Source organism: Lactuca virosa, chromosome 1 (genome assembly GCF_052849685.1).
Source record: "Lactuca virosa cultivar CGN04683 chromosome 1, Lactuca_virosa_CGN04683_v6, whole genome shotgun sequence".
NCBI lineage: Eukaryota > Viridiplantae > Streptophyta > Magnoliopsida > Asterales > Asteraceae > Lactuca > Lactuca virosa.
In genome coordinates, this window is record NC_136426.1 from 189,186,027 (window position 1) to 189,213,892 (window position 27,866).

Sequence of the window (27,866 nt, forward strand, 5' to 3'; positions counted from 1 at the left end):
GTTTCTGATCCACTCATTGAAATTGGATCCATCAAAGATGACCTTACCACACAAGTTCATAAGGGAAAAGGAGCCTGTTGGGTTTGAGCCAGAAGCATTGTTGGAAGACATATGAAAGGAAAGAAAGACAAGTTTCATTAGATTAGGAATCCTTAATAATTCACCCAAATGAAATATTAAGTCTAGGATCCAACAAACTATTTATAGTTGGAAGAGGGATGCCGTAATCCATACTATAAAATATTTGAAGGTAGGTAAATGACGATTTACCAATTTCCACCATAAGAACGAAATATTTTATTATTAGGTTTTATTGGTTTTGAAACTCCTAGATCTTTTGAGATACATTGAACTTTTCAATGGCATGTTTGAATCTCGATTGTGCCCTCTCAAGTTTGTGACTGGGATGCCGAGGATCACAAACAAGGTGTGAATAACCATACAAATTGACTTGGTACCCTCAACAATATTACCTAATCGATGTGCCGGTTAACCACACACGCTCCACCGATATATAATAAGGTCAAGTTACCGTTTGCCACTCTTACTAGTCCATGTTAGTGTGCCGGTTAACCACACACGCTCCACTAACGACTTGGTAAGGTACAAAGTGTAATTTTATGGGCTAGCACCAATTTCACATTTTCCTAAAGTAACTAAAATTGGGAATTTATAATGTATAGTTACTTTATAATTCATCATACTTTTAACGAGTATTTAAAGTCGTATCCTACCCGTTCGGCTAACGACCCTCCACCGATCAAGGAAGCGGTGGGTGAGAGTGGACACCCATTAAGTCACCATTTTATAGGCAACAACCTTATACCCCCCTTATAGACCGGCTTCGTGAATGAGGCCTACTAACGGTAAGAATGACATATTCTTATACATATCTATATAATAAAATTATAATAATAGTATAAGTGTTGATTTTTAAACCTTTTAAAAATCTAAGGTTTAATTTGGAATTAAAGTATTAAAGTGTAAGACTTTTCAAATTCCAAAACTTGAGGGCAAGATTTGAAACTATTCCAAGTCTCTTCAATTTGTAACTTATGAGTTTTAATGGTTCATAAAAATGAAGACTCTTCATTTTATGAAACCTCTTTAGTTCTTTAATCATAACTAAAAGAAGTGACTTTTGGTTATCCATAACTTGAGGACAAGTTATGGACACCATCATAGCCATTAAGATCATGAATTAAACACACATGGAGGTTACATATAATTCCTATGATCTTCTAAACTCATATGAACACAAATTTATGTCAAGCAATTTCAAGAAATCATATAAACATATACAATACTTGAAAATTGATAAAAGTCATGTAAAATGGGTTAACATAATCATTATCATTTTGAAAAACAGATTTTACAAGTCCAAAACAGATTGGGATAATGATCTTAATCCATTTCCAGCAACAAAACTCGAAAAAACTGACCAGCACGCTCCTACTCGTCGAGTGCATTATTCTACTCGCCGAGTAGGATGAATTTGTTCATGGACTCGGCGAGTCCTCCCCATGGACTCGGCGAGTCCAGTCGTCAGAGTGCAGAATTTTCGATTTTTAAGCAGTTTTGCATCAAGTATACAGAAAACAATCCTAGGCTCTGATACCACTGATGGGTTTTGAGCATTCTAACACTTCCTAAGTGTACATGCAACCCTAATAACCTTGAATCTATGTTTTCTCTATATACATGCAAATTTCTTTTCAAGGTTATTTCCTAACTAGCATGGCATGGGGATTACATAAAAATATAAAACTAGTAGAAATACATACCTTGTTGTTGCTTGGATTCCTTCAAGACTTTGTGAGCCTAGCACCCCAAATGTTGTGCCTCAAATGCTTCACACAACATTACAAGACTTGGAATAACTTGAGAGAATACTTCTAGCACTCAAAATCGGTTATGCCCTCTCTAGTAACATTAGGTCACGATTTTGCTAGCCATAGGGTTCCTTTTATAGTGTTGTCATAATTAGGATTTACACATGAATGCCCTTAATTGTCATGACTCTTGATTTCTAATGACCCATGGGTTTGTAACTCCCATGGACTATCCATGGAGCTCCATATAGTTATAACCAAACCCATAAACCATGGATCATTAATCCACCATAAAAGAATTGATGATTGTCATAATCAACCCTATATATTTAATTAGTCTCACTTTGATCACCAAATTAATACTAGATTAATACTTGATCAATACTAATTAAATAATACTATTATTAATATATTAGAACTTATAATATATTAATAATCATAAGTGCCTTATTCTCTCATCTAGTCTATCCAAGTATTGCAATGCCATGCAACCCAAATGGACCATGCCGGGTCGGGTCAAGTACATACCAAATAAAGTTATGGACTTAGACACTATATCCAACAGTGCATACCAAATATAGTTATGGACTTAGACACTATATCCAACAGTCTCCCACTTGGATAAGTCTAATAACTATAGTTGCAAGTATGACTTCAGGAACCGATCAGCAATTGTAGCTCTTTAAACTCTGTTGAACTATGAAGCGCCATTTTAGATAAGTGATCATATAATCCTCTGTTCTAGATATCAGCCGGACAAATACATGGAACATGGTCTTGCTTATTGTCCAGCATTTGTTTCCCGATTTCCGATTTGTTTGACATAGAACTTAACTGAACACATCAATTTATTTCTGACCGGGCCCGGTACATAGGTCAAAACAAAATCATCGAGAGGCCCATATATCGCTTCTAATCCTAGAAGTAACAGATAAACTTCGACTCATATGTTTGCTCTACTACTTGTTGAATTACACACAAAAGCACGGTTTATAACATCGAGTTACCAATGCGTTTTCGTGCAATCAATGCATAACCAACTCATAGGAAACAAATCATATCTCTAGGTTTGAATACTTATATGATATTACCGTCTCACGATCACTCGAGATAAATTCCATGAAGTGATACAAGTGAGCGTGGGTTGAATCCAATACTCAGAACTTATGAGCACTCATGAGTGTTGTAGCCCCGCTTTGTCTAACATCGTATACCTCTACAAGCCAACCCATGACAGTCTTGATTCATATCTAATTCCAACATATGACCGACTGTGGAGAGTTTGAATAATATGATATAAACCATAACATAGTTATTCTGGAAGTCAAAACATGCAAAAAGAAATAATAGTAAACGATTGACAAGAGATAGCAACACTTTACTCATAAATAACAGCTTTTATTTATCATCAAATGTCAATTACATTTTACAAATTTCAAGATTATCTAACTACTAAAACTAATATCATCCTTCAACCCTATGCTCCGAGCATGTTGGAGATGCTTAGCCCGAGTCAGTCCCTTCGTGAGGGGATCTGCTGGGTTCTCATCCGATGATACCCTCTTTGCCACGAGGATTCCTTCTTCTATTCGATGTCTAATGAAGTGATATTTTCTGTCAATGTGTCTGGATCTCCCATGATCTCTTGGTTCCTTGGCTAAGGCAACCGCACTATTGCTGTCACAGAAAATCTCCATTGGCTCCTTTATAGCTGGTACAACTCCAAGGTCTCCAATGAAGTTCTTTAGCCATATAGCCTCCTTCGCTGCCTCGCTTGCTGCTATATACTCTGATTCACAAGTGGAATCAGCCACTGTCTCCTGCTTGGAGCTTTTCCAAGTAATTGCCCCTCCGTTTAGAGTAAAGACCCAGCCCGACTGAGAGCAGAAATTATCCCTGTCAATCTGAAAGCTAGCATCACTGTACCCTACAACTCTCAAGTCCTCACTGCCACCGAGGGTAAGGACCCAGTCCTTAGTCCTCCGTAGGTACTTGAGGATATTCTTTACATCAGTCCAGTGTGCCTTGCCAGGGTTCCCCTGATACCTGCTAACCATGCTCAAAGCAAAGGCTACATCAGGTCGAGTACACGTCATAGCATACATGATCGATCCTACAGCTGAAGCATAAGGTATTCGACTCATTTCTGCTATCTCTGCCTCAGTACTAGGGCTTTGTGTCTTACTCAATCTGGCGTTACTCTGGATGGGTAACTCTCCTTTCTTGGAGTTATGCATGTTGAACCTTTTCAACACTTTGTCCACATAGGTGCTTTGACTAAGTCCAATTAGTCTTTTACTCCTGTTTCTCAAAATCCTTATCCCTAGGATATAGACAGCTTCTCCAAGGTCCTTCATAGCGAAACACTTCCCAAGCCAGGACTTTACTTCCTGCAGGGTTGGGATGTCATTTCCATATGAGTAGTATGTCATCCACATACAGTAACAAAAAGTTGACTATACTCTCACTAGCCTTGATATAGACACAAGATTCATCTTCACTCCTTGAAAAGCAAAATTCTTTTATTTTCTCATCAAAGCAAAGATTCCATCTGCGAGGTGCCTGTTTTAATCCATAAATGAATTTCTCGAGCTTACACACTCTACTGGGGTACTCTGTACTGACAAAACCCTCTGGCTGAACCATGTAAACATCTTCAGCCAACTTTCCATTAAGGAAAGCGGTTTTGACATCCATTTGCCATATTTCATAATCATGAAATGCAGCAATGGCTAACAGAACCCTAATAGACTTAATCTTGGCCACTGGTGAAAAGGTCTCATCATAATCAACTCTCGGAGTTTGAGAATAACCCTTTGCAACCAGTCGTGCCTTATAAGTGTGTACATTACCATCCATGTCGGTCTTCTTGTTGAAGATCCATTTGCACCCAACTATCTTACGATCAGGTACATTGTCAACCAAGTTCCAAACTTGATTGTCATACATGGACTGTATCTCACTATCCATAGCCTCTTTCCATTTAGCAGCCTCAGGGCCTGCCATGGCTTCCGTGTAACTGTTAGGCTCATCCAGATTTACCAGTGTGTTATCACTGATAAGTGTCTCACCTTCTGCAGTAATATGAAAACCATAATAATGCTCAGGTGCATTCCTAAATCTGGTGGAACGCCTCAGAGGTATAGATTCTTCAGTCGGCTCAACAGGAGTTTCCTCCTTAGGTTGAGGGCTAGGGTTTGAGGTTCCTTCACCACTTGACTCTTGAATTTCCTCAAGGTCAATTTGCCTCCCACTGTCTCCTTCGCTCATGAATTCTCTCTCTCGAAAGAATCCTCTTCTTGCTACAACGACCACATTATCACTGGGTCTGTAGAAGATGTAACCAAAGGATTTCTGTTGGTAGCCGATGAAAATACACCTTTCGCTTCGGGGTTTGAGCTTATCGTGAGTCTCGCGTCTCACGAAAGCCTCGCAACCCCAAATCTTGATGTGGTCTAGATTGGGAACTTTTCCAGTCCACACCTCGTGAGGTGTTTTAGCAACCTTCTTTGTAGGGACTAGATTAAGGATATGGGCGGCAGTCTCTAAAGCATACCCCCAAAATGAGATTGGTAGCGAAGCTCGACTCAGCATGGAACGAACCATGTCCAACAAGGTCTGATTGCGTCTCTCAGCTACACCATTCAACTGTGCTGTCCTAGAAGGTGTCAATTGTGAGACAATCCCACATTCCTTAAGATAGTCAAGGAACTCAGTACTAAGATACTCACCACCACGATCGGATCGAAGCATCTTAATATTCCTGCCCAACTGATTCTCCACTTCTTTCTTAAACTCTTTGAATTTCTCAAAGGTTTCTGACTTATGCTTGATTAGGTAGACATATCCATATCTACTAAAATCATCAGTAAAAGTCACATAGAACCGATTAGCATCTCTTGTGGCGGTTCTGAAGGGTCCACACACATCCGTGTGTATGAGGTCCAACAAACCTTCACCCCTAGCACAAGTACCAGTAAAAGGTGACTTTGTCAATTTACCAAGCAAACAAGATTCACAACTATCATCTGCCTTTAGGTCAAATGACTCCAAAACTCCATCCTTTTGGAGTTGGCCTATGCGTTTCTTGCTTACATGTCCAAGACGACAATGTCATAAGGATGCTTTATCTAAGCTAGTGGAAGAGTTAATACACAATACATTATTTCCTAGATTATCTACAACAGATACAGTTTCATACACGCCATCACAAGGTAATGCTTTAAAATAAAGAACATTATTAAAGAAAGCATCAATACTACCATTATTATTATCAAAATAAAAGGTAAAACCTTGTTTATACAATGCATGAAAGGAAATAACATTTCTTGCCATTTCTGGCGAATAATAACATTTATTCAAATCTAATGTAAACCCACTATTTAGAACTAAGGAATAAACTCATATCTTGGTGACATGTGAAGCTTTCCTGTTTCCCATGATCAAGTTTATCTTTCCCTGCTTCACATTCTCACTTCTTTTTAGTCCCTGCAAATCACAACATATGTGAATACCACAACCTGTATCAAGGACCCAATACTTAGAATGAGGTGAGTTATTAGACAATATAGTGTATATACCTGCATGGTTGGGTTTTACTTTCCCATCCTTCAAATCTTGCTGGTACTTTGGGCAGTTTCGCTTCCAGTGCGACTTTTCATGGCAATAGAAGCATTCAGCCTCATTAGGGTTAGCAGAAGGAATGACAAAACCTTTCTTGGTTTTGCTTGAAGAGGAGCCTTCAAGGGTCTTACCCTTGCTACCCTTAGAAGGGTTCTTTCTCTTCTTCCCTTTGCCATGCCCGATTGCCAAGACATTGGCCGCAGTTGGAGTAGGAGTAGGAGTAGTAACAACCGACTTACCCTTTAGACCACTTTCGGCGGTCTTCAAGAGTCCTTAAAGTTTGCTGAGGGTGACTTCTTCCTTGTTCATGTGATATGTCATGCGGAATTGATCATAACACGGTGGCAAGGAGTGCAAAATGATGTCTATTGCTAACTCCTCAGGGAAGTTCACATTCAGCTTCAGTAAACGGTCCACATACCTTTGCATTTTCTGCATGTGGCCCATGATGGGTTCACCATCCTTCATTCGGGTTGTTATCATGGAGGAGATTATTTCATATCGCTCTCGACGAGCACTTTGATGGTAGCGGTCCATCAAGTCCTGGTGCATCTCAAAAGGATAATAGTCCTCATAGGACTTTTAGAGCTCAGCTGTCATGGTGGCCATCATGATGCATGCCAATTTTGTAGCATCTCTTTCATGTACCTCATATTCAGCAAGCTCTTCAGGAGTAGCAGTTGGCTCGGGTACCTTCACCTCCTTGTCGAGAACATATTCTTTGTTCTCATACAGAGTGACCATCCTGATGTTTCTGATCCAATCTATAAAGTTGGACCCATCAAAGATGACTCTCCCACAAAGATTCATGAGAGAGAAGGAGCTAGTAGGGTTTGAGCCAGAAGCATTGTTATTGAAAGACATCTGAAAAGAAGAGGGAATAGATTAGATTAGATATAGAGATAGTCCTTAACAAAACACCCAAATGTAATATTAAGGCTAGGACCCAACACAATATTTTATAACTTAGAAGTGGGATGTCGTAATCTAAGCTATAAGATATTTGAAGGTAGGTGAATGACGATTCACCAATTTCCACCATGAAAAACGAAATATTTAATTAGGTTTTAATTGGTTTAGAAACTCATAGATTCTTTGAGATTCATTGAACTTTCTTCAATGGCATGTTTCAATTTCGAGTGTGCCCTTCAAGTTTTGTGACTGGGATGTCGAGGATCACAAAACAAGGTGTGAAGTAACCATGCAAATTACTTGGTACCCTTAATGTATTACCCCTCAATCGATGTGTCGGTTAACCACACACGCTCCATCGATACTATGATAAACATTAAGTCGCCCTTTACCTACCTTGTTAAGTTCAAGTTAGTGTGCCGGTTAACCACACACGCTCCACTAACGACTTAAACAAAGTGTAAAGTGTACTTTCATGGATTAGCACCTTATTCACATTTTCCTAAAATAACTAGGATTGGGAATTCAATAAAGTTTAGTTACTTTAGTATTATCATTATACTTTTAATGAGAATATATAAGTCCTTGTCCTACCCGTTCGGCTAACGACCCTCCACCGATCAAGGAAGCGGTGGGTGAGAGTGGACACCCATTAAGTTGCCATTTTATAGGCAACAACCTTATACCCCCCTTATAGACCGGCTTCGTGAATGAGGCGTACTAGCGGTAAGACGACTTGATCTTATACATATATAAATATTATTAAACTTATAATATTATAAAGTATAAGGGTAGAATTTTAACTTTTAAAATTCTAGGGGTTGGAACTAAAGTTTTAATATGACTTTACATGTTCCAAAACTTGAGGGCATGTTTTGTAAATTTTCAAAACTTTTCATTTCTCATAACTTATGAGTTAATGGTTATTAAAAATTAAGACTCTTCATTTTTTGTAACCTATGTGTTCTTTTAATGGTTATTTATAAGTGTGACTTTTGGTTATCCATAACTTAAGTACTAGTTATGGACTCCATTAAAACACATAAAGATCAAAAATTAATCTAATCAATTATTAGCACATAATTTCTATGATCTTCTAAACTCATATGTTTATGAATGTTCGTATCAAAAATTTTAAGAATCGTAAGAACATATACAAAACTTGAAATTTTGATACGAGCTTTTGAACAAAACTTCGGTTTTCAAGTTTTTTTTTTTTTTGCATCAAGTATCAAATAAACAAACCAGGCTCTGATACCACTGATGGGTTTTCAGAGCATTCTAACACTCCTATGGTGTACATGCAACCCTAGAAACCTTGGATCTATGTTTGACTATGATACATGCAAATAATTATTTTTCCAAGGTTTTTATCCTATCTAGCATGGCATGGGGAACTTGAATCAAATAAAGCTAGTAGAATTACTTACCTTGTCGTTGTAGTTGATTGCTTGGAGTTTTAGGGCCTAGCACCAATAGTGTGGATGCCTCAAATGGAAATCACAAATCACCACAAACTTGGAACTTTGAGAGAATAGTAATCACCTTCTTGAAATCGGCCCTCTTACTTTACTCACCACAACTCATGTGATTTCAAGAACCAAATCCTCCTTTATATAGTGTGGTGGATTAGGGTTACATTCATGTAAACCCTAATACCCATGTCTTTTCATTTCCATGAGATCCATGGGTTAAAGCTCCATGGAGTATCCATGGACTTTCCATGCAAGCCTAGCCCATTCCAAATAAGCATTAGCCCACACTATAAAAATACAAGAACCCATATTTAATTAGTCATACTTTTGATCTCTAAATTAATTCTAGATTAATTATAGATCAATACTAATTAAATAATATGATTTTATATTAATATATTAGGACTTATAATATATTAATAAATCATAACTTATACTATTCTCAAACGATTATCCATAAATTGTTCGGGTGAAGTGCAACCCAAATGGACCATGCCGGGTCGGGTCAAGTACATACCAAATATAGTTATGGACTTAGACACTATATCCAACAATAATCCCCTAAGGACCCACCGCCTGAACAGCCATCAGAACCCATTAGAAGGAAAGAACCCCAAAAACTTAAACACAAGAAAAGATCATGCTCGCTTGGAAGTATCCTCTGACATCTATAGACATAAGCTCGAACTCCCTCTCAAACATCCCCTTCAACACTGAGCATCAGGTCAGCTCCCGACCCAAAAGATGAACCTCCAAAAGTTACTCATCGCATACCGAAATCGTCTCACCGACTTCCTTCTCACAATAACTATCCCGGCTCATCGCGACACACAAGTCATGAAGTTCGCTTTACCCCAAGCGAATACTACAACCCCACCTGAAATCGTCTCACTTCCGAACATTGCCGTCTATCACCTACTGGTTCCTTGCATCTCGCGGTACTTCTCATACCAACAAAACTGATCCATTCTGGCCTAAGATATCAGATAGAGGACAATACCCCTCTCAAAATGAAACCCATCTACGAATCTGAAAACTCATCACGCCTATTCAATATACGAATGGATCCAGACTCGAGCTCGAGAGTCTGATTCAACAGCAAAATTGGAACCACTGAATTCCAATATGGTACTCAACCCATGACCCAATATTCGCGGATTTATGCACACATCATCTCTTCAATTCCTTCCGATTACGATAATCTCTACACAACCCGATATATACAATTCCCGACTAACACGGAGACCCCTGTCTCGCCCTGGTTCGGAAACCAAGCTCCCGAAGACTCAAGCGGTAAGGTTACCCAAGCCTGAGAACACCTCTGTGCCATACTCTGACTAGTGAATACTACAGCCCCCGGCAGAACAATATTCACCCTTATTGACTACTAAGTGTTACGACCTCCCCCGTAGTCTTGCGATACTCTCTCTCACTGACTTGTGAATGCAACGGCTCCCCGCAGTATCACAACACAAACACTCTCTCTCTCTAACCAATGAATACTACGGCTCCCCGCAGTATCACGACACTCTTTCTCTAACCAGTGAATACTACGGCTCCCTGCAGCATCACGACAATCTCTCTCTAACCAGTGAATACTACGGCTCCCTGCAGTATCACAGCCCTCACCCACTATCCAGTGAATACTACGGCTCTCCGTAGTATCACGACACTCTCTTCCACTGACTCATGGATGATACGGCTCCCCGTAGTCTTACAACACTCTCTCGCTCACTGACTCACCATGGCCTCCCTCCATGGTTTCTCCTGATAATCCCAATGTAGCATCCTGTTCCAAATTTTTTTGTGATTTAAGGCCCGTGGGCCTTAATCCGAGTATGAGAAGGTTTTGAGTCTTTGAAGGAGAAAGTTTAACGCCTTTTTGGTTATGGGTAAGGTAGGTTGTGTGATAAAAGAGTTCGGTTTGTGCTTTAGAGCCCAAATGTATTGTTAAAGGAGCTGGTGCGGGCTTTTCATGAATTTTGGATCTGAGCTCGAGTAGGCTTCAGGAGGAATAAAGTTGATAGAAGTGTAGGGCTTCTCGTTACCTTTTCGTTGATATAAGGATCGTCGGAAACGGATTTATAACGAAGAAGTTATGGCCTTCAGAAGTTTTGAGGTTTGCAGGTTTAGCCGAGTACGCTGAGCGTACATAAAGCGTACGTTGGGCGTAATTTTCTAGTACGCTGGGCGTACTGACCAGGGGTGTTCGCGAATGTTCTTCAGATTACGCTGGGTGTACTATATGAACGGTGGGCGTACGCCAATCAGACCTGAACGCTATTTTAGGGTCTTGGACCATATTTAAGCTCCTTATCTCATAACCTAACCCTAATATCTTTAGCCTCCATCCCTCTAAACCCTAGAAATCGACCCTAAGCCTCCATTTGAGTGATTCTTGAGCATTTTGGTGATTTGGTGAGTTTTGGTGCATATTGTGGAAGAAGGAGTTCCTTGAGGAAGCATTGCTTGGCTTGGAGCTTGTGGATCCAAGCCCTTATCATGTTCATCTGGCTCCAGAAAGAATAAAGTTTGAATCTTGGTGGCTTTCTCATGTGGATCTAGTGGGGTGATCACTTGTTGTGTTTGGATTTTGAAGAAGAAGGAGCTTTGTAAGAGAATAACTTGAGCACCTAGCTTTTGCATCTATGTTCTTCTCTTGTTGGTGCATCTTCCAGAGGTATCAAGTTTTGAACTTGCTTATTGTTGTGCTAGTTTTTGTTTTGGGTCCATTTTAGGGTTTTTGGTCCCAAAGCTTAAAGCTTTATGAGTTGTTGAACTCCAAAGCATAATATATGTCCCTTTGAGTATATTTAGTGGTGTTATGTCATAAAAATCCAATCTTGGTCGTTGGAATCAAGCCATGCATGTGATAGGAGATTTTTGAGATAAGGAAGTGACTGTTTTGGGTGTTTGTGACCTTTCCAGCCAAGAAAAGGCTTAAAGTCACTGACTTTATGGATTAAGTGCCATTAGGGAGTCCAGATCTGGGGATTGAGTTAATGTCTTAAACGTTTAAGACCAAATCAGTAGAAAGAGTGAATCTGGGGAGTACGCTGAGTGTAATTCCTGTACGCCCCGCGTACTGCCCCAGTGTCCTCGATGGCCAATATGGATTCGTGAGTACGTTGAGCGTACCAAAAGAGGTACGCCCCGCGTAACCTCACTGTGGACTTTTGTGCTTAGTCTCATTTTGGGCCTTGAGTGTTGGGCCTGGAGTTTGGACTTGTTGCAATAGAGTCTTGGACCAGAGGATTAGATATATGTGCTTTGGGCCCTTGAGTTGGGCTTGCCATTACATGTGAGAGAGTTGAGCCTTGGGAGAGCCCATTTATTATTGGGCCTTGGTGGGCCGAATGGGTTTTAGGTCATTGATGGGCTGGTTAGTGGACTACCTTTAGACCTAATGAGCGACAGTTGAGAATTAGTTCCTAATTGGTATAATTGTGGGTTTGGCACAGAATTAGAGGCTGGTGCGTGGCAACAGCATTTATAGGGACTATTCATCATCCGAGGTGAGTCTTCTCTCTATACTTTACCTAGAGTGGTATTTATGTGTGACCAGAGGGTCTTATGTGCTTGCCTGAGTTATGAAATTATGTGTGATATTTGTTGTGTGCTATATTTTGTGATATTTAGACCGGACCGGAGGGTCCAACGAACTGTGCTAAATTATGACCCGACCGGAGGGTCTAACGAACGGTGCTATATTATGACCGGACCGGAGGGTCCAACGAGCTATGAGACCGGAGGGTCCTCACTTAGACCAGACCGGAGGGTCCAACGAGTAGTAAGACCAGAGGGTTCTCACCCAAACCGGACCAGAGGGTCCAACAAGCCATGGGACTTGAGGGTCCCACTGAGACACATCGGACCGGAGGGTCCTACAGAGTTATAGCCTCTAGTAGCTAATATGTGTATGTGGTATTTTGGGGAACTCACTAAGCACCGTGCTTACCGTGTTATGTGTTATGTGTTTCAGGTTCTTATCAGGATCACGGGAAGGCGGCGGCTCGATTGTACACACAAGAGAAAAGAGTCATGAATGAGGATCCTAGATTTTGATAATTACTTTTGAAAACTATTTTGAAATATGTTATGACATCGAGACTTGAGATTTTGAGAATTATGATATGTGATGTTGATAATTTAAAATCGAAAATTCTGTTTGAAAATTTACCGTGTTACAAGTTGGTATCGGACCCTTGGTTTGAGGGATTCGGATACACCTTCGGGTATGTCTGGAGTCAAACTGAGGATTTGAAAAAAGTTTTCAAAAGGAACCATTTTTCTAAAAATGAGTAAGAGAATTTTAAGAGAAAGAGGAAACGAGCAGTGTGTACAATCAGCCAGCGCCCGAACGGTGATTTCCCAAAATACCCTTACTTATGTGTTACAAGTTGTTATGAGATATGTTATGCATGCTAGAGAGTAGGCTAGGTATTTCATATTTTAGGAGTAGGGTGGCCTGATTTGTGATGCCTTAGCCTAGGAGTTACTGCTATCTGTGAATTGCTTTTGAGTATGTGCGTAGTAAGAGTATCCAGCAGGAATCCTTTTTAAAGAGGGATCTGAGTAGAAGAGTAATCTAGGAGAGATACCTAGATGAGCATTGAGGAGCCTACTGAGAGGGTAGTTAGATACCCGCGAGGGGTGGAGTTGCTTGAGCTCGGTGATACCTTTTGAGTACGAGTATAGCAAGCGGAATTGTAACCTAAAGTGGTTATACGTGTTGATAAAGAATATTCGATGCCCGAATGCTGCTTGCTTCGTGCTTTGTGGAACTCTTGATGATGGGAGTCAGCTACTAAGTGAATATGACGATATTCAGGAGGTAGATGGTTGGCATCATGAGGAGTTCTTCAGCAGCTGATGGCGAAGAAGTGTGAGAGCCTAGGCAGAGCCTAGGGAGTGACCCTTGTCAGATGAGTATATTGATAGAGGAAGAGTATTCACAAGGGAGCAACCAGGTATGACGGGATTGATGATTGAGGAGGTTGAGCAGCTACTTAGGAAATCTGGGATGATCCATATGGAAAGTATGGGTAGATGTGGCAGGTAGTATGGGCCCGTACTACTGAAAGCAGAGGACCCATACTTGATACAGGGAAAATTCCAGAGGATCTAAGTAGCAGATGAGAGGTGATCACATGGTTCGAGTACCATGATCCGTAGCAGATGAGAGGTGATCACATGATTCGTGTACCATGATCCGTAGCAGATGAGGGGTGATAACGTGGTTCGAGTACCATGATTCGTGGCGGTTAGTGCTTCTGGTGTTATCAGTTATTCCGTTGTGATTAATTAGATTGAGATCAGATGTGATAGAGTGTGGGGCCAGAGGGCCATGTTGAACGAGTTTCAAGGGAGCACACCTTGAGGGGGAAATCGAGTTGGTTTCCGAGAAACTTAGATGAGATGACAACTCGAGTCGCAAGTCTCGGGAATGAGTAGAGGTGGTGCTTTGTGGAGGATTACGGGTTGAGCTACGCAGGCGGCCGATAGTGGGGATGCCACTTCCTGTGACCGCAGTGTGCTATTTTCTGTGAGGAGCAGAAGGGATATGAGTTTCTGAGTTGGAGGTAAACCCTGTGGGGTAGCAAGTGTGGTGACCTTTTCACCAGAGTATTTGGGCAGTATGTTTGTTGTGAGGTATCCTTATACCATGAAAGAGTCATTAGTGGGACTAAGATGGATGAGAACAAGGAGGTGCCTTGTTGGCGGAAAAGTACTTTTATTAGCAGTTTTCGGTGGAAAAGGGGTATATTGGGGCGGTGGCCCTCGTGGTCTATGTTGTGTATCGACAACGAGAATGAGGTTTGTGCTTCTATGATTATTCCCGATTTGGGAGGCGGGTCGAGGAGTTAGAGTCGAAGTGCGTGAAAGGACACTATTTCCGGATTAAAGACAGATTGGATTTGGAACAGTGGGGTTTTCGGCGGTGTGTCAGTCTGAGGCCTCAAGATGCCTAGAGGCAGTCGCGTAGGGAGGATTCCGAGATTTTGTCAGGGACGAGATATATGGAGATTGGTTGGTTTCCTTTTGGGAAGGCCCTGGGATGATTGTGTAATACGTTCAAGAGTCAAGTGTGACATAACTGGTGAGACAATCTACTGAGTAGATTGTGGATGTGCCAATTGGTGATTGTTCGAACCCTGAGTGGGGGAGAACTAGTTTTCCAGTAAGGGGATCAACGATTCGTTCAAGTGCGGTTAGAGAACGGTTATCGAGACCTGCGGTTCGAATGCATGAGACCAGGGTTATTGGTGGCCAAGGCGAAGTGCAGAGCAAGGTAATGCAGGATGTACGTGTTCAGGAAAGGACGAGTGTCCCCACGGCAGGTGGCTGTTGGACAGATACCATGTGGTGATTAGAAATTCTTCAAGGTTGTAATGGTAAAATTTGAGGCGATTGGGTCAAAGGATAGCTTCGGCGGTGAAGAACTTTGGGCTTAGCGTACGGGTATTATGTGCATTTTAGAAATGGTAGAAGTGGATTGGGCAACCAACTCCAGGGTCGGTATGTGTATACTTGCATGGGTTTGGAGAAATAGAGGAGGAAGTTTCGGATCTTCGTCAACGTGTTCTGAGTCGTTGACGATTCGTCCGTAAGAGTTGGAATATTCTGACGTTGTGTGATGTGGGGAAATGAAGATTAGATATGAGATTATTTAAGAATGTGAATTGCAGTAAGAGAAGGAGTTTTGTCATGACGGTAGTCGTCAGGAGTAGTGATGTTTATTTCTGGATGGGTGTGTGATCATCTGTCTATGATTAGCCGCGGAACATGGGTTAATGGATGCAGAGTGTCGCGTCGACTGGAGAATGAGACCGTGGGATGGTAAGAGAAAGTACTGTAAGGCTTCAGGGAGCTACAGCATCCTTGAGTTAGTACGAAAGGGTGTGGTGATACTACGGTGAGTCGTAGTATTCACCAATTAGCGAGAGGGTGTGGTGACGCTACGGGGAGCCGTAGTCTTCACCAGTCAGCAAGAGGGTGTGGTAATACTGTGGGGAGCCGTAGTATTCACTAGTTAGCAAGAGGGTGTGGTGATACTGCGGGGAGCCGTAGTATCCACCAGGCAGCGAGATGGTGTGGCAATACTGCAGGGGGTCGTGGTACTCGCCAAGCAGTGAGGGAGCATGATGGAACTGCGGGGAGCCGTAGCTTTTACTGGTCAGAGGGAGAGTGTTGTGGAATTACGGGGAGCCGTAGTTTTCACCTGCCAGAGCATGACGCAGAAGAGTTCTTAGGCTTGTGTAGCCTCATCAATTGAGTCTGTAGAATCTTGGTGGTTGAACCAAGGGAGAGACCGCGTGGATTGAGAATCTTGGGTTACGAGTGGAGTACCATATTGGAATTGAGTGGTTCCAATCTTGTTGTTGAATTCGACTCTCTAGCTTGAGTCTGGATTCGTTCGTGTGTTTAGTAGGCAAGATGAGGTTTCAGATTCGTAGATGGGTTCATTTTGAGAAGTATTGTTCTCCATCAGATGTAATACACTAGAGTGAATTACTTCGTTGGTATGGGAAGAACCGCGAAACACATGGAATCAGTGGTTGGTAGACGACAGAGGTCGACGGTGAGACAGTTTCAGATAAGTTGTAGTATTCTCTTGGGGTAAAGCGAACTACGTGACTTGTGTATCGCGATGAGCTGAGATAGCTATTGTGACCAGGATGGTTGTAAAGGCATTTTATTGGGTGTGCAAGGGGTAGCCCTTGGAGGTTCAAATGTTGGGTCGGGAGCTGACCTGGTACTCAGAGTTGGGAGTGTGTTATCTGAGTCTGTTATTCTATGAGCGATTATCAGGGTGATATTCTCCATGGGCGGTTTGTCGGGGATACAGACCACTATACTTTCCAATTCTGGAGATTTAGAGCAGGTACCTTCACAGAAAAAGGGGTCCGTCCTTCTTCGGCTTGGGAAATTTCTATTTGGTTTCGAATGTCTTGGGAGAAGGATCGTTGAATGTTAAGAGATTTTCCAGTTGTGCTTCTCGGGTTATTTGTTTCGATCTATGCGAACAAAAGGAACAATTTCGAGGGCGAAATCTAATTTAAGTGGGGCAGAATTGTAACATCCTATTCCATATGGTTTTGTGATTTGAGGCCGGTGGGCCTTAATCCGAGTATGAGAAGGTTTTGAGGCTTTGAAGGAGAAAGGTTTAGGCCTTTTTGGGTTTTGGGTAAGGTCGGTTGTGTGATAAAAGAGTTCGGTTTGTGCTTTACAGCCCAAATGTATTGTTAAAGGAGCTGGTGCGGCCTTTTCATGAATTTTGGATCTAAGTTCGAGTGGGCTTCAGGAGGAATAAAGTTGATAGAAGTGTAGGGCTTCTCGTTACCTTTTCGTGGATATAAGGAACGTCGGAAACAGATTTATAACGAAGAAGTTATCGCCATGAGAAGTTTTGAGGTTTGCAGGCTTAGCCGAGTACGCTGGGCGTACACAAAGCGTACGCTGGGCGTACTGACCAGGGGTGGTCGCGAATGTCCTTCAGAGTACGCTGGGCGTACGCCAATCAGACCTGAACGCTATTTTAGGGTCTTGGTGTTGGATTAATGTCTAAGTCCATAACTATAATTGGTAATACTTGACCCGACCCGGCATGGTCCATTTGGGTTGCATGGCATCATGCATTTGGATAGACTATAATGAGAGAAATAACACTTAAGGTTGGTTAATATATTATAAGTTCTAATATATTAATAAGGTTATTTAATTAGTATTGATCAAGAATTAATTTGGAATTAATTAAGTGATCAAAAGGAGACTAATTAAATATATGGGTTGATTGTGTAAATCATTCATTCTTATATATGTGGGCTTCTGATCCAAGATTCCTTATGTTGGACTAAGTCCATGGGGTGACCCATGGATACTCCATGGAGGTTAAAATCCATGGAGCATAAGGAATGGGTAAAGTTATGAGTTACATGGTGTAACCCTAATAGCCACCATATAAAAGAATCCCATGGCTCAAGAAATCGTGCACTAATGTGTGAGTGTGAGGGCTAGACGATTTCAAGGAGTGTTCAAGTTTCTCTCAAGTTATTCCAAGTGTATTTGGTGTTGTGTGAACCATTTGAGGTGTCACACTTGGGGCACTAGGCACTCAAGCTTCATGAAGACATTCTACATCAAAGAGGTATGTATTCTATCTTGTTATATTTATTATTTTGTATGCTAGATTAGGATAATACCTTGGATGTTCATAATTGTATGTATAATAGAGAAAACATAGATCCAAGGTATTTAGGGTTGCATGTACACTTAGGAGTGTTACAATGCTCATAACCCAACAGTGGTATCAGAGCCAGGTTTGTTTTCTTGTTATACTTGCAAAAGTAGCTGAAAAATCGAGTTGGATGCATATATTCGATTGTTTTTGCTGGAAGTGGACTATGAACATTACCCTAAGATGTTTTTGGACTTATAAACTTGTTTTTGATGTGGTAATGTTCATGCTAATCCATTTTCTAAGATAATTGTCATAATTTCAAGATTTGTATTAGTTTGTATGTTCATGCTAATTTCTTGAAGATTGATGATTTGAATTATCTTGTTCTTATGAGGTTCTTAGATTAATAGAAAAGTTGTGTGAAATAGTTGTTTTCAATCCATTTTAATCTAACAGTTGATTCCAAAGTGTGTTTTTGTAACTTGTCCTTAAGTTATATGAAAAGTCACATTTAAGAATCATAAAACTCATAAAAGTTGGCAAAGGTTACAAAATGAAGAGTCTAGTTCTAATTAAATGGTTTTATGACTCCATAACTTGTCCTCAAGTTATGGAGGTTCAAGAGTCTCTTCATTAAATTAAAAAAAAGTGTAACCTTAATTAGTTTCGTAAGTTACAATAAAAAAAGGTTACTTTTTTTTATTAATTAGTTTAAAGTCTTCCATAACTTGTCCTCAAGTTATGGAACTTGAAGAGTTTTTTTTTTTTAATTAAAACTACTTTAAACTCATAAGTTATGGAATTAATTAGTTTTGAATAGTTTCAAAACTTGCCCTCAAGTTTTGGAATTTGAAAAAGTTTTTACTTATGAATACTTTAATTCCAAGTTAGCCCTTAGAATTTTAAAAGTTAAAATTCAACCCTTATACTTTATAATATTATAAGTTAATAATATTTATATATATGTATAAGAGTAAAGTCAGTCTAAACGTTAGTAGGCCTCATTCACGAAGCCGGTCTATAAGGGGGTATAAGGTTACTGCCTATAAAATGGCAGTTTAATGGGTGTCCACTCTCACCCACCGCTTCCTTGACTGGTGGAGGGTCATTAGCCGAATGGGTAGGACAAGGACTATAATTCTCCTTTCATTAAAAGTATTAATGATAAATAGTAAGTAACTAAACTCTTATTAATACCCAATCTTAGTTACTTAGGAAAATGTGAATTTGGTGCTAACCCATGAAATTACACTTTGCACTTTGCTTAAGTCGTTAGTGGAGCGTGTGTGGTTAACCGGCACACTAACCTGGACTTAACAAGGTAGGCAAAGGGTAACTTAATATTTATCATAGTATCGGTGGAGCGTGTGTGGTTAACCGGCACACTGATTAAGGGGTAAATATTAAGGGTACCAAGTATATTTGCATGGTTATTCACACCTTGTTTTGTGATCCTCGGCATCCCAGTCACAAAACCTGAAGGGCACACTCGAGATTGAAACATGCCTTTGAACAGTTCAATGAATCTCAAAGATCTAGGACTTTCAAATCCAATTAAAACCTAATAAATTATTTCATTTTTCATGGTGGAAATTGGTGAATCGTCATTCACCTACCTTCAAATATTTTATAGCTTGTATTACGGCATCCCTCTTCTAAGTTATAAAATAGTTTGTTGGGTCCTAGCCTTAATATTTCATATTGGGTGTCATATTAAGGACTTTAAATCAACTATCTTGAATATCTCCCAAAAAGATGTCTGGTCTAGACATTTATGATCTTCCCAAATCTCTTGAAACAAGCTTTCCTAAATGAAGATGATGTCCCATGGATATCATACTTCTTTCACCTCCTCCAATTATTCTCCCTAACCCACAAGTTCCTAAAAAGTTTAAGGTCACTCAAGCCCTAGTGGCAAGGCAAGGTCTAGGTGTGATCACATCTTGGAGATGTAGTCACATATTGACAAGCCGGGAGAGTTGGGTGTCAAAGTCTTGAGAAAGTTGGTTGCTCAACTACTTTCTAAGTCACATAGTGAGTTCTTTTGGGAATCCTATGAAACAGACTAAGACAAGACCCTTAATGATCTTATCTATTTGCTAAGATCAACTTCCTAAAACGCTATGGACATTGACAATGATGCCATTGGATATCCAGTAAAGATCTCTCTTCCCAATGGAAAGGGATCGGCCATAGTCAACTCTGTTGACCCAATGGTAAAGAGAGAGGCGAAGTCTGAGATAGTCCCATTATCAAGGATCCATAGGTAACTATTGCCAAAGGAAGGGGCATTGGTTACAAAGCTGCCAAATTTACCTAAGGATGTTAATGTCAATAAGTTTGGCTCTACTTCAGGTAAAGTCCATTGTCTAACTCTATTAAGTACATGTTGATTCTGATCGCGAAGATGGATTTCAATCGCATGGTTCGGTGATCAGAATTTTAGGCTATTACTTAAGAGTTATGATATTTATATTGCTTAGGAATAGATAACAACAAGGTTTTCATATGGATTGTAAGGATAAGTTTTTCCGCAAAGTTTTAAAATAAAAGAAAAAAGGTTTTGATTTTATTTATTTTAAGTATCCTTACAATGGCATTTGTGAAAAGTTGTTGCTTATAAGATTCCATTGATAGCAATATTGGAAAAATGGATTTGATTCTTTCGGTTGTGGTAGTGTCTAATATTACCAAATAAGGAAAGATTCTCATCACCCAAGGTTCAATTGGACCGAAACTTGGAAGCATGCAAGTTGTATAGTATGATGAATGAGAACTTTCAGCTTGGAAAATTAAGACTAATTCCTTATGTGAATAAGGAAAGGACTAAGGGATCGAGTACACATTCTTGTGCACTGGTCAAGTCCACCACAAAAGATCAAGAAGACTATTCGTCATGATTTACTTTAGTTCAGTAAATATGGTTATACTTATAAGTTTAAGTATAAGTATGTAGCATTGGAGAAGTTTCAATGTGAGACAGAACGAATAAGAAGAATCAAAGTATCGCAGAAAGATAAAAGTTTCTCAAATCTGAAAAGATGGGAGAGTACTTTAGTATCATGTTTATGATCATCTTAATGATTAAGATACCATATCACAATTGGTCCTCTAAAGTCAAGAAGAGGAGTCATGAATTGTTGAAATGGTTAAATCAAAAAGATGAGTCATACTTCGTTCCAAAACAATTCTTAGAGTCATACTCCAAGATTGTAACTTGAGTGACATATCTTAAAGAGGGTTTGTTAACACTAGTCAAATGTAAGACTAAAAGGTTATCTACTCTTGTACATTTGAAATTGGTAAGTTGTGATGTTTTGGATACAACAGAGACCAACTTAGGCCAATTGTGTAAAGTGTTAGTCTTGATAAAGAATCCGCACTATCTCTTGAATATTTGACAAGGGAGTCCTATATGTCAATAGGACAGTGGGAGTCTTAAAGCACTTGAAAGTTTCAAGACTTAATCAAGAATAAAACCTAAAGTCCTTCACTAGCACACGACTTGAGGTTTATAACCTATCGTGTTGAAATTTTTGTGCCTATTCAAGTTGGCTTTGCATAGGAGTTCTGAGAGTTCTCAATTGGTTGCACAACTACTTGGAAGCAATGGCAGGCACCTCAGCTGCCAAATGGCAAGAATTTAAGATTACACAAGTTTAATCAATATGAGTTTGGATTTGTCACTAACCTTGTCTTGTGATTATGGTTTTGACAAATTCACATGGATAAGAACACATACACTATTAAATCTAAGTGTCATAAGGTTTCTCTCCGATTCATGAAAATGATGGTGAGGAAACACTTTCACTGAGTAGATTTTAGCTAGATAGCAATTGTGATATTTGCATTCTCAAAGTCGTTAGTGGAGCGTGTGTGGTTTACCGGCACACTAACATGGACTTGTGAGAAGTGGCAAAGGTCTAAACAATTGAGACTATGATTACGGCATCCCTTTTCATAGTTCTAAAATTGTTTAGACACACATGTGAGCTATCTAAGAGAGGTGTATGATTTTGATAAAGTTTTATCAAAACAATCTATTATCAGAAATCTGAACTTTGGTAAGAAAGTCAGCTGATTTCTGAGTACATGTCAAAGCTAGTGGGAGCATAAGTGTTATGCTAATAATCATCATGTTAGTGGGAGCATGATAATTATGACAAAGGTTGCAAGTTAGCAATGTTAATTATAGAAAACAAAAGTTTCAATTCGTGAGGTTGCAGGGGTTGAAAAAGTTGTTTTGCTATAATTAAGGGAGAGGAAAGTATACTTCATTTCAATTCTAAAAGATTAGATTGGGATTTTAATCGTATTTAATCAAGGATATATATATGAATTTCATGTTGGAATGGCTCAACATAAGGAAATTTTATATATGGGTCCATTATTTACGTTCTAAAATTCGATTATGATTACGGCATCCCTTTTCATAATCTGAATTTTGAAAACTTGGCAAATTGAAATGGAAATATTATAGCAAAAGACTGGTTTAGTCTTTATGTGAGACATCATGAATCGTGTCCCATATGCTTCGGATATAGGATCGATTACATGTGCTATATTCATCCTTTCTAAAATTTTCCAAATGCCTGGGGCATTATGAAGGGAAAAGGTCTAGAATTGGATATGACTAAAATGATTAAGCAATTGTCGAGGACAATCTAAGGTTTACCAAAGATTGGTTGCTCAAGGACAGTTGGAAGTATAATGTTAATTCTGGAAGGACCATATTGACATAATCTGTAAGGAGGCAACTCTTGTTCAGAAGTGATAGTCAAAATGGAATATGGAAATGTTTCAAAAGCTTCTGCCGAACTTGAGTGATTCTTGAGCATTTTGGTGATTTGGTGAGTTTTTGGTGCATATTGTGGAAGAAGGAGTTCCTTGAGGAAGCATTGCTTGGCTTGGAGCTTGTGGATCCAAGCCATAATCATGTTGATCTAGCTCCAGAATGAATAAAGTTTGAATGTTGGTGGCTTTCTCATGTGGATCTAGTGGGGTGATCACTTGTTGTGTTTGGCTTTTGAAGAAGAAGGAGCTTTGAAAGAGAATAACTTGAGCACCTAGCTTTTGGATCTATGTTCTTCTCTTGTTGGTGCATCTTCTAGAGGTATCAAGTTTTGAACTTGCTTATTGTTTTGCTATTTTTTGTTTTGGGTCCATTTTAGGGTTTTTGGTCCCAAAGCTTGAAGCTTTATGAGTTGTTGAACTCCAAAGCATAATATATGTCCCTTTGAGTATATTTAGTGGTGTTATGTCATAAAAATCCAATCTTGGTCATTGGAATCAAGCCATGCATGAGATATGAGGTTTTTGAGATAAGGAAGTGAGTGTTTTGGGTGTTTGTGACCTTTCCAGCCAAGCAAAGGCTTAAAGTCACTGACTTTATGGAGTAAGTGCCATTAGGGAGTCCAGATCTGGGGATTGAGGTTATGTCTTAACTGTTTAAGACCAAATGAGTAGAAAGAGTTAATCCGGGGAGTACGCTGAGCGTAATTCCTGTACGCCCCGCCTATTGCCCCAGTGTCCCCGATGGCCAATATGGATTAGTGAGTACGCTGAGCATACCAAGAGAGGTACGCCCCGCGTAACCTCACTGTGGACTTTTGGGCTTAGTCTCATTTTGGGCCTTGAGAGTTGGGCCTGGAGTTTGGACTTGTTGCAATAGAGTCTTGGACCAGATGATTATATATATGTGCTTTGGGCCCTTGAGTTGGGCTTGCCATTAGATGTGAGAGAGTTGGGCCTCGGGAGAGCCCATTTATTATTGGGCCTTGGTGGGCCCAATGGGTTTCAGGTCATTGATGGGTTGGTTAGTGGACTACCTTTAGACGAAATGAGCGAGAGTTGAGAATTAGTTCCTAATTGGGATAATTGTGGGTTTGGCACAGAGTTAGAGGGCGGTGCGTGGCAACAATGTTTATAGGGACTGTTGATCATCTGAGGTGAGTCGACTCACTATACTTTACCTAGAGTGGTAATTATGTGTGACCAGAGGGTCTTATGTGCTTCCCTGAGTTATGCAATTTATGTGTAATATGTGTTGTGTGCTATATTATGTGATATTTAGACCGGACCGGAGGGTCCAACGAACTGTGCTATATTATGACTGGACTGGAGGGTCCAAAGAACGGTGCTATATTATGACCGGACCGGAGGGTTCAAGGAGCTATGAGACCGGAGGGTCCTCACTTAGACCGGACCGGAGGGTCAAACGAGTAGTCAGACCGGAGGGTTCTCACCCAGACCAGACCAGAGGGTCCAACGAGCCATGGGACTGCAGGGTCCCACTAAGACACATCGGACCGGAGGGTCCTACAGAGTTATAGCCTCGAGTGGCTAATATGTGTATGTGGTATTTTGGGGAACTCACTAAGCTTCATGCTTACCGTGTTATGTGTTATATGTTTCAGGTTCTTATCAGGATCGGCGGAAGGCGGCGGCTCGATTGTACACACAAGAGAAAAGAGTCATGAGTGAGGATCCTAGATTTTGATAATTACTTTTTGAAAACTATTTTGAAATATGTTATGACATCGACACTTGATATTTTGAGAATTATTATATGTGATGTTGGTAATTTAAAATCGAAAATTTTATTTGAAAATTTACGGTGTTACACCCAAGCGATTACTCCCATTCGGATCCACTCGCTCCCTTATCACCTCATAACCTCATCGTTAAGTCATCACCACACTGATGAAAGTTCTCGCAGGCAAGATACTAGTCTCTACACAGACACACCCTTAGACAGTCTCACTCCGGCGATAATTAACTGATGGGTTGCCACTGGAACAAAATAACTTGGTACTCCACTCGCCATCTCACAACTCGAGTCCTAACATAACCAAAAATTAGTACATCATACTCGGGTACCTCGGTACACCATCACAGCGTCTCACGCGGTCTTGAATTTACCGCTGATCTTTCACTTACACAACTCAAAACCGCAAAATACTCCCATCTCCCAAATTGAAACACGAAGGAATCATCAACGACTGAATACTCGTTGACGAAAATCCGAAGCTCCACCCTCTACTGATCATCGCCTATACAAACCACTCATACCGACTCGGAAATTGGTCGACAAACCAACTGCTGCCCTCTTCTAGAGTATAGGTTACAATCTATACCCATACCCGCAAATCTCAGCTATTGCACCCTGAACTCTGTGACTTATCCGCCTCGAACTCAGCATTTGCAAAACCGAAAAAAAAATTTCTAGCCATAATAAATCCTCTGACCAACGGCCGCCTGCCGTGGATTCACTCATCCTTCCTTAAGCACATACTCATACATCATCCCGCCTCGCACTTTGCCGCATCCACCAATATTCCAGGTATCATGTGTCTGCACCGTAGATTTCCATAATCAGTTGCACTTGAACGAAATACTGATATTCTCAATTGAATACCCAGTTCTCCCCCACTCAGGGTTCAACCATCACCAGGTAGATCACACTTGACTCTTGGATCGTACCACGCAAACACTCAATGATCTTCCCGATGGAAACCAAGCGACTCCAAATATCCCGTAACTCAGACAAGAATCTTAGAATCCTCCCAACTTGACTACCTCTGGTTATCTCAAAACCTTAGACTAACACACCGCCGAATACCTCAACGTTCCCGAAATAACCCTAACCCTCGGTCCGGAAATAATGCACTATCACACACCTTATCTTTGACTCCTCGACCAGCCTCCCAACACGGGAATCATCATCAAATCACGAGACCTCACTCTCACAACCAACACACAACATAACAACGAGGGCCATCGCCCCGATATGTTCCTCTTAACCACCTGAAACTGCTGCTAAAAGCATGCCACACTCATAAAGGCAACTTCCTGGGTCTCTTCCATCTCAGCCTCCACTAATGACTCCATGGTACCAGAAATAACTCTCGGCAGACAAACTGCCCACATACTCTGATGAAAAGGTCACCACGAATGCTACCCCACGGGGTTTACCTCTAAACTCTGAAACCGGAAACTCGATATCTCCTTCGCTTCTCCTAGAAACGGGAACAACGCGACTCTTGCCACAGAAGATAACGTCTCATCCATCAGCCGATAGCTCGACTCAGACCTCGATCCTCCAATAAGCATCATCTCTACTCATCCCTGAGCCTTGCGACTCCAACTAACATCTCACCAATAAAATCCCTCGTAAACGAACTCGATTTCCCTTTCCAGGTATACTCCATTAAAACTTTGCTCGACATGGCCCTCTGGCCCCACACTTTATCACCTGATCTCAGACTAATCAACCACCACGGGACAACTGGTAAAACCAGAAGCACTAACCGCCACAAATCATGGTACTCGAACCATGTTATCTCCTCTCAATCTTCTACTTAGAACCTCTGGTATTCTCCCTGTTTCGAGTACGGGTCCTCTGCTTTCAGTAGTACGGGCCCATACTACCTGCCATATCTACCCGTACTTTCCACACAGATCGTCCCAGAATTCCTAAGTAGCTCCTCAACCTTCTCGATCACCAATCCCGCTAAACCTGGTCGCTTCCCAGCGAATACTCTCCTCTATCAGTGTACTTATCTGGCTAATACCACTCACTAGGCTCTTCTTAGGTTCCCTCACTTCTCTGCCATCAGCTGCTAAAGAACTCCTGATGATGCCAGTCATCCACCTCCTAAATATTGTCATATTCACTTAGTAGCTGACTCCCATCATCAAGAGTTCTATAAAGCAGGAAGCAAGTAGCATTCGGGCATCGAATAATCTCTATCAGCACGAAAAAACCACTCTAGGTTACAACTCCACTTGCTCTACTCCCGCAAAATGGTATGACTAAACTCAAGCAACTCTACCCCCTTGCGGGTATCTAACTACTCTCTCGGTAGGTTCCTCAAATGCTCATCTAGGTATCTCTCCTATATTACTCCTATACTTAAGTTCTCTCTAAAAGATCTTTACTGGATACTCTTACTCCGCACATACTCAGAGCACATCACAGATAGCAAAATTCCTAGGCTAAGGCATCACAAATCAGGCAACTCTAGCCCTAAAATATGAATACCTAGCCTATCTTCTAGCATGCATCTCTAATATCTCAATAATAACTCATAACACAAATAAGTAAGGGTATTTTGGGAAATCACCGTTCGGGCTCTTGCTGATTGTACACACTGCTCCTTCTCGTTTTTCTCTTTGAAACTCTTGCTCGTTTTAGAAAAAAAATCATTTCTTTTGAAAATCTTTCTTAAATCCTCAGTTTGAGTCCAGATATACCGAAGGTGCATTCGAATCCCTCAAACCAAGGCTCTAATACCAAATTGTAATACCATAAACTTCCAAACAAATTTTTCATTTTAAAATCATATAATTCTCATTACGCATTTCACAAATTCTCATTTATTTAGTTTACAAAACGCATCTCCATAATTGTTTGATTAATAATCTAGGATCCTCAAAACATAACTCTTTCTCTGTCGTGTACAATCGAGCCGGTGCCTTCCCGCAATCTTGAGAAAAACTTGAAACACATAACACATAACACGGTAAGCACGAAGCTTAGTGAGTTCCCCAAAATACGACATGCAACTCATTAGCCACTTGACGCTATAACTCTGTAAGACTCTCTAGGTCTATGTGTCTCAGTGGGACCCTGTAGTCCCATGGCTCGTTGGACCCTCTGGTCCGGTATCAGTGAAGACCCTCCGGTCTCACAGCTCGTTGGTCCCTCCGGTCCGGTCTCAAGAGCCCAAGCACGAATATATTTTCCTCTGGTCCAATACTCTATTGCAACAAGCCCAAACTCCAGGCCCAACACTCAAGGCCTAAAATGCGACTTAGCCCAAAAGTCCACAGTGAGGTTAC